At 34.3% G+C, this 6,293-nt stretch overlaps 1 pseudogene; it reads right to left on the bottom strand.

The window, feature by feature from the left end:
• Nucleotides 1-588: 588 nt before the first annotated feature.
• Nucleotides 589-3,060, bottom strand: LOC125809553 (heat shock 70 kDa protein 15-like; annotated as a pseudogene).
• Between the last annotated feature and the right edge of the window lie 3,233 nt (nucleotides 3,061-6,293).

Genomic DNA, 6,293 nt, shown 5'->3' with positions numbered 1-6,293 from the left:
TTTTTTTTCTTTTCAACTGTACAAGTTGTCTTCCAGATATTAGATTTTGAGAAAATTATGTGAGTTACCTATTTTAGTGTATCTGATTGATTCGTGATTGAAAGATTGTAAGAATCACGGGTAGAACATTGAAATATCGTTGTTGAATTGTCATATATATAGATGATTTTGAAATGATATGCTTACTGATCATAGTTCTTGCTCTCTAGCTTATTAAAATATTAAGTTGTTTATGAACACCAAATCTTCTAATTGAGTGTCATTTTATCTCTTGAGATAACACTTCTTCCCATGTTATGTGTTTGATCACAAGTGATGTTAGTGGTAACAACAATTTTTTAAGAACAACAATTGAATTTCACATCCAAAAGACTCCTTTAAAATCTGTATTTTAGAGTGTCATTATCAATAAAATAACTTGACAGGCCATGGCCGGTCGATATTGATCACACCAATCTAACAACAAAATGTGGATTGCTACTATAAAGTAATACAAATCAAACCAAGTCTTTGCCTTCATGAACTCTTTGAAGATCAAACAATCAACTTAAGTCATGAAGAACTTAGCGTAGTCTCAGATTTGTCTATCTAAATTGGCTTGGCAGCAGGTGGCACTTTGCTGCAAGCACTAGTACCGATAGTTGCATTTGCATTTCCTGCATTAGGTCTCTCTGCACTCGGAGGTTGTTTCTCACCTCGTTGAGGTGATTGACATGACGGTGTATCAGGAGTTGCTGGCTTAGGCTTTGTTATTATAGTCCTGCAGACCCTAACAAATGCCTCTGCCTTCCTTCAAACATCAGCTGACAAATGAACAGGGTTGTCATATCTTGGAAGAGCATCCTGATGCTGGCTTTTCTCTCTAAACCAAGCCTCAAGCTTCGACACACTCGTTCACAACCTTCTGCTTCTCCACTAAATCAATGTGATCAAACATAGGATTAGTTGACACTTCTGTCTCTCTCTAACTATTTATGCAATAAATAAATTGGTCAATCACAGGACCCCTCTCCATGTACTCCTTATATTGTTGCTATATCGGGTCACCGTGCTTTTTAAGCACCTCAAGCTTGGCAATGTAAACACCCCTAGTTTCATCCTCTCTATCTTCATACAACCAATCTTCCATTTCTTGAAGTTTAGCAATAAATTTTTCTCTTTCTGAATCAGTTGCAAACTCTTGATATATATCTGAAAGCTTATCCCTCATGTCACAAGCATAGGACTCAGCAACATTCTTCCTGTCTTTTTTCTCTTCCATCACACGGTCCTGAAGAGCCATTTCAAATTCTTTCACATTAGCCTTCCGAACATCAGCAGTTGCCATTGCACCATAAACAATCTCAGTCACTGGTACATAATACAAATGTCTTCTTGACCTTTTTCTTAGGTGCTTCAACCTTAGCATTTGTCTCCATTTTGACATGTTTGTCTCAAGACTCTGGAACACCATTCAGCTCCTTTTGCATCTAGCACATTTACATCAGTTTTGGATGTAGTTGAAGGAGCAGCATCAACTGAAGCTTCATTTGTTTCAATTTTGGCAATTCCTTAGCTATCTCTTTCACAACTTGGACTTCCACATCTTCCTCTTCAAAAAGGGTTACAGAGTCAACGGAGATAATACCATACAGGCTTAGGTGTACTTTGACTTTTAGTTTAGCCCTTTCACCCTTTGCAGATTGGAATGGTCCAATCGTGTAAGTATTGATCTTTGTTGGTGCCTGCAGTTTACTAACATCAACATATTGTACATCTATTGTGATACAATATTCCAGATCTGTAGAACGTTAGAGCTTTCACACTGGGTATTGGATTTTCTTTGGAGAAAACAACCGTGAGGTGATGATTCTTTAAAGCTCCATTTTGTGCACCCGGAGAAGGCCTCTTCCACGATGATGAAATTGGGAAAAGAATGCTCTCATTGACCTATAATTCCCGCACTTTAAAGGTAGGACTGAGAATAGTGCATTGCAGTGCACATTCTTCGGCCAAACAGTCACTTGCATTCATGGTGCGCTTATGTTCCTTACCGAAAAACATTGTCAAAATCCTCATAATTGTAGGCACTAGAGAGCTTGACCCAACAACCTCAAGTGCAGGAATGTCCTCAGTAGTAAGCCTAGCTTCAACAAGAGATTCTCCAGTGGGTTTTTCACTTTCTCCAAGATAGGGATGTTGATTGTAACAACTAAGTTAATCTTATAAAGGAAAAAATATTTTTGACATGAAAATAAGATAATTTTAGTTACTTGACAACACGAAGTTAGTGTTGAATTACAAAGTTAACATACAACTAAGTAAAAGAATAGTCTTTGTGCAACTTTTTGGGAGATGCATTTAACTCTCGTAACATGTTCAATAAGATTGTCCACAACTTTAGAAATTATGGATAATTTATTGTTATCAGGTGATGTTGGACAGTGATACTGTGAAAGTGTATCATCAGCACCTATGGTTACTTAATAAGGATATATTTATAGCTTTCAAAAATTGATCCTTTCATAAATAATTTAATGTATTTGTTGAACTTTGATTGTCTTCTTAGTTCAAGAATAAAACATATTTTATGCTATGAGTGCTTGATTCGTGGACTATAATTTTCATGGTTACTACTTATTTATCTTTCAAAATGAATATCGTCAAAATAAGATATTTGTTAGCCACCACACACATGCTCTCTTCATCTTTTATTAGTAGAGAATAGTTACTTTAAAAATACATGCTGCAAATTCATAATGATTTAATTTTAGCACGTGAATGTTTTTTTACTTTGCACATTAAGATATTTTTTGGTCGAGTAAATATTATTAACAACATGCAATCCTTTATTTTCTTCAGAGTTTCTCTTAGTCATGCATTCTATGGACAATTCTTTTTATATAGGCAAGTAATGCATCCTGCAATGTGCCACCTTTTTCAAACATGATCAACTGTATTTCCAGCACTTGTTGTCCACATATTCAAAACTTGTCTCCAGTTTTTACAGCCGAGGGTCCAACAATCTTCTGGCTTGACTTTGTCAAGGGCATCTAAATCACCGCAACTAACTCTTGACATTCATGTAAATCCAAAATATTTGGAAGCAAGGCGTCAGCTTTGGGACTCCATTATTGATTCTGTAAGCTTTTAGTGAATTCCAACCCCCCCCCCCCCCCCCCTTTTGACATCTATTCCCTTCTCAAGTTCTTTCATTTCTAAATTATTTTTGTGTGCAGATTGATTTGTGTGTTCTGGTGTTGTAGTAAACATTTATTTTAATTTGTCATTTGTTCCCCCCTTGGTTCTCAAATCCATACCTAATATTCGAAATTGTTAAATTAGATTTAAAAGGATGTGGCCAAATTTATGAAAATATCTCAAAAAAATAATATAGTACTAATATACTCTGAAATGTATTTTTTTTATAAAAAAAAATAGGTCAGTATGTTATATATTCAAAAGTGGAACAACTTAGCACTAAGGCGGTGCTAAGGAAGTAGACATAAGTGAAAACCTTTTGTACATAAACGAAAAGAAGGTTTCCTACTGTGGAAGTCCTATCTTTGTATAGTGACTATGAAATCTACCATGTTATTTTCGTCCTTTACATCTTGTAGATTGCATCAAAAGTAAAAAATCATAGACAATTGTATTTAAGTTGTTGTACACTACTCATCTTGCGTTCAAAAGATCTGGCATTTTTATCTTCTATAAAATCCAACATTGTTGGCATGGACTGTGATCCAATACTTGGCACTCTTTTTTTTTTTTAAATATTTGTACTTTATTAGCTTTCTTTGTGGTTAGTTTTGCTTTCCACCCATCTTTTAGTTCTATGTTCTCTATCTGGTGAGTTCTCTTATAGAATAAATTTTGTTTTCTATCTTTTTGACATGCTTCCATTATGTTTTAGATCTCTTTTCTACTAAATTCAATTAGGGATGGCAAGGGGACCGGGTCTGCCCGCGACCGGTCCGAGAACCGGCTCGCCGGACCCGGTCCCCCACATTTTCGGGGGTTTGGGAGCTCGGGATAGGGGACCGGTCAGGGGCCGGTTCACCCGATGGGCCCGGTTGACCCGGCCCGGTCCCGACCCGGATGAACCGGTCGGTTCGCGGGATCCCCTAACATTTTTTTTTTTTTTTTTTTTTTTTTAAAAATTCTATCCGTTGGGCAATGGCTAGTGGGCCCCCCAACGGATTTTTTGACCGTTTTTCCCCCTACCAACACCCCCTACCACCCCTACTTTTAATAATTTACTTTAAACTTTCAAGTTATTATAAATACACTTTAACCCACATTTAATATTATAAATACCCCTCTATCCCTTATTATTTCTTACAAAATCATTTATTCTCTCATCTATTTTTTATATCCTTTCAAGTCTCAATCTTAAGTCTCAATATTTTATTCCATTTAAGTCTCATATTATATCATAATACATATATTTCAATTATAAGTTTTCATATTATATATCATAATATATATAATTCTCATATTTGCTATCAAATATTGGAGTTCCAAATTACAAGTTACAAGTTACAACAAACTACAAGCTTCAAGAATCGGTTATAACGTTTGCTATTAACGCAGACGTTTGGTACATTCATTTCATAATATTTATATTTTATTTTTCGTCATTAATTTTTGTGTTATTATTATTTTAATATTATACTTTACATATAATTAAATATGAGTTCTAACAAAAAAGATACCGGTAAAGGAAAAGAGAAAGAACCAAGTGGCATTAGTAGATTATTTAATTTTACTAAAAAAAGTAGTAAGGAAAAAAATAAGAGTAAATGTGGTGGTACTTCTAGAGTTAGATTTAATACAAATGATTCTACTTATGTTGATGATACTTCTTATGACATTGATTCAAATGCTCAACTCGATCGTGAACTTTTACAACAAATTTATGGTGATATTAATCCTTATCTTGATGAAAATTCAGGTGAAGAAGTAGAAGTTGGTTCGGAAGAAGATGAATTAGAAGATACACCTACTAGTCCGGTGACAAATGTTCCAAATGAAACTACAAATTCAACGGAGCAAAATTCTGGACGCCCACCCCTTATACCTCCTACAAGGGAGAAGGTGAAGTATCAACGCCCTAAAACTTCTGTTGTGTGGCAATTTATGACTTTAGATAAGGAAAATTCTACTGCTATTTGTAATAAATGTAAGCAACATTTTAAACATAAACAAGGTGGAGATCAAGGTGGGACAGGGGCTTAAATAGACATTTGTTATCTTGTGTGCCGATTCAATATAAAGAAGCTAAATCATTAGCCAATAGAAAAAAAGGAATTCCAGTTAATGATTTTGATATTAATGTTAATGAATCGGTAGGGGCTTCTAACATGGTTCAAGGAATATTAGATCCTTCTAACCCCGATGGTTCACTAACACAACATAAATATAATAAGGAAAGAGATCGTGAAAATTTAGCTAAAATGGTTTCTGTTTGTGGTTTACCTTATAGTTTTCCTTCACATCCCGGTTTTATTGAATATATTCAACAAACTTATAATCCTAATTATAGAGGTTTTTCAAGAAATACTGTTAAATCTGATGTTTTTGTATATCAAGGTAAACATTGTCAATATCTTCGTTGTCTGTTTAGCATATTAGATTGTAGAGTGTCTATAGCTTCGGACATGGGTCGTAGTGTTAATGGACGTGATTATTTAACTGTTACAGCACATTGGATTGATCATAACTGGAATTTGCGAAAAAGAATCTTAAGTTATAAAGAATGTGTAGAGAAAAAAACTGGTGCATATTTAGCTTCAAATATTTTGAGTGTTATAGATTATTACAGGCTTATAGATAAAGTAATGTCTGTCGCATTAAATAATGCATCTAATAATGTAAACGCTGCTAGTATGTTAAAAACTAGATTATGTCCAATTGATGATAATTCTTTTCACGTTAGATGTGTTGTACATGTATTAAATTTAGTTGTACAAGATGAAATTTCATTATTTGAATGTGGTTGTATGAAAATTGAATATGCTGTTGCCTGAATTTTTTATGCTAATAGAGCTGCTAGAATTAGGGAATTTAATGAGCATTGTTTACTATGTGATTTGCCACCAAGAAAAATTCCAAGACATTAAAACATGGTGAAATTCTTTTTACGAAATGTTTTCAGTTGTTAACGAATATAGAGGACCCATACAAATGGTGTTTAATACTCATAATGCTGACCCATTAGACAGAATTTGTGAAGAAGATTGGGAAGAAACTAATGAACTACTAGAATTTTTAAGACTTTTTTATGATGCTACAATCATAATTTCTGAAAT

Source organism: Solanum verrucosum, unplaced genomic scaffold (assembly GCF_900185275.1).
Source record: "Solanum verrucosum unplaced genomic scaffold, falcon-dt-bn FXZP01000667.1, whole genome shotgun sequence".
Taxonomy (NCBI): Eukaryota; Viridiplantae; Streptophyta; class Magnoliopsida; order Solanales; family Solanaceae; genus Solanum; species Solanum verrucosum.
The sequence above is the reverse complement of the archived record's forward strand: the minus strand, read 5'-3'. Positions and strand labels throughout refer to the sequence as shown.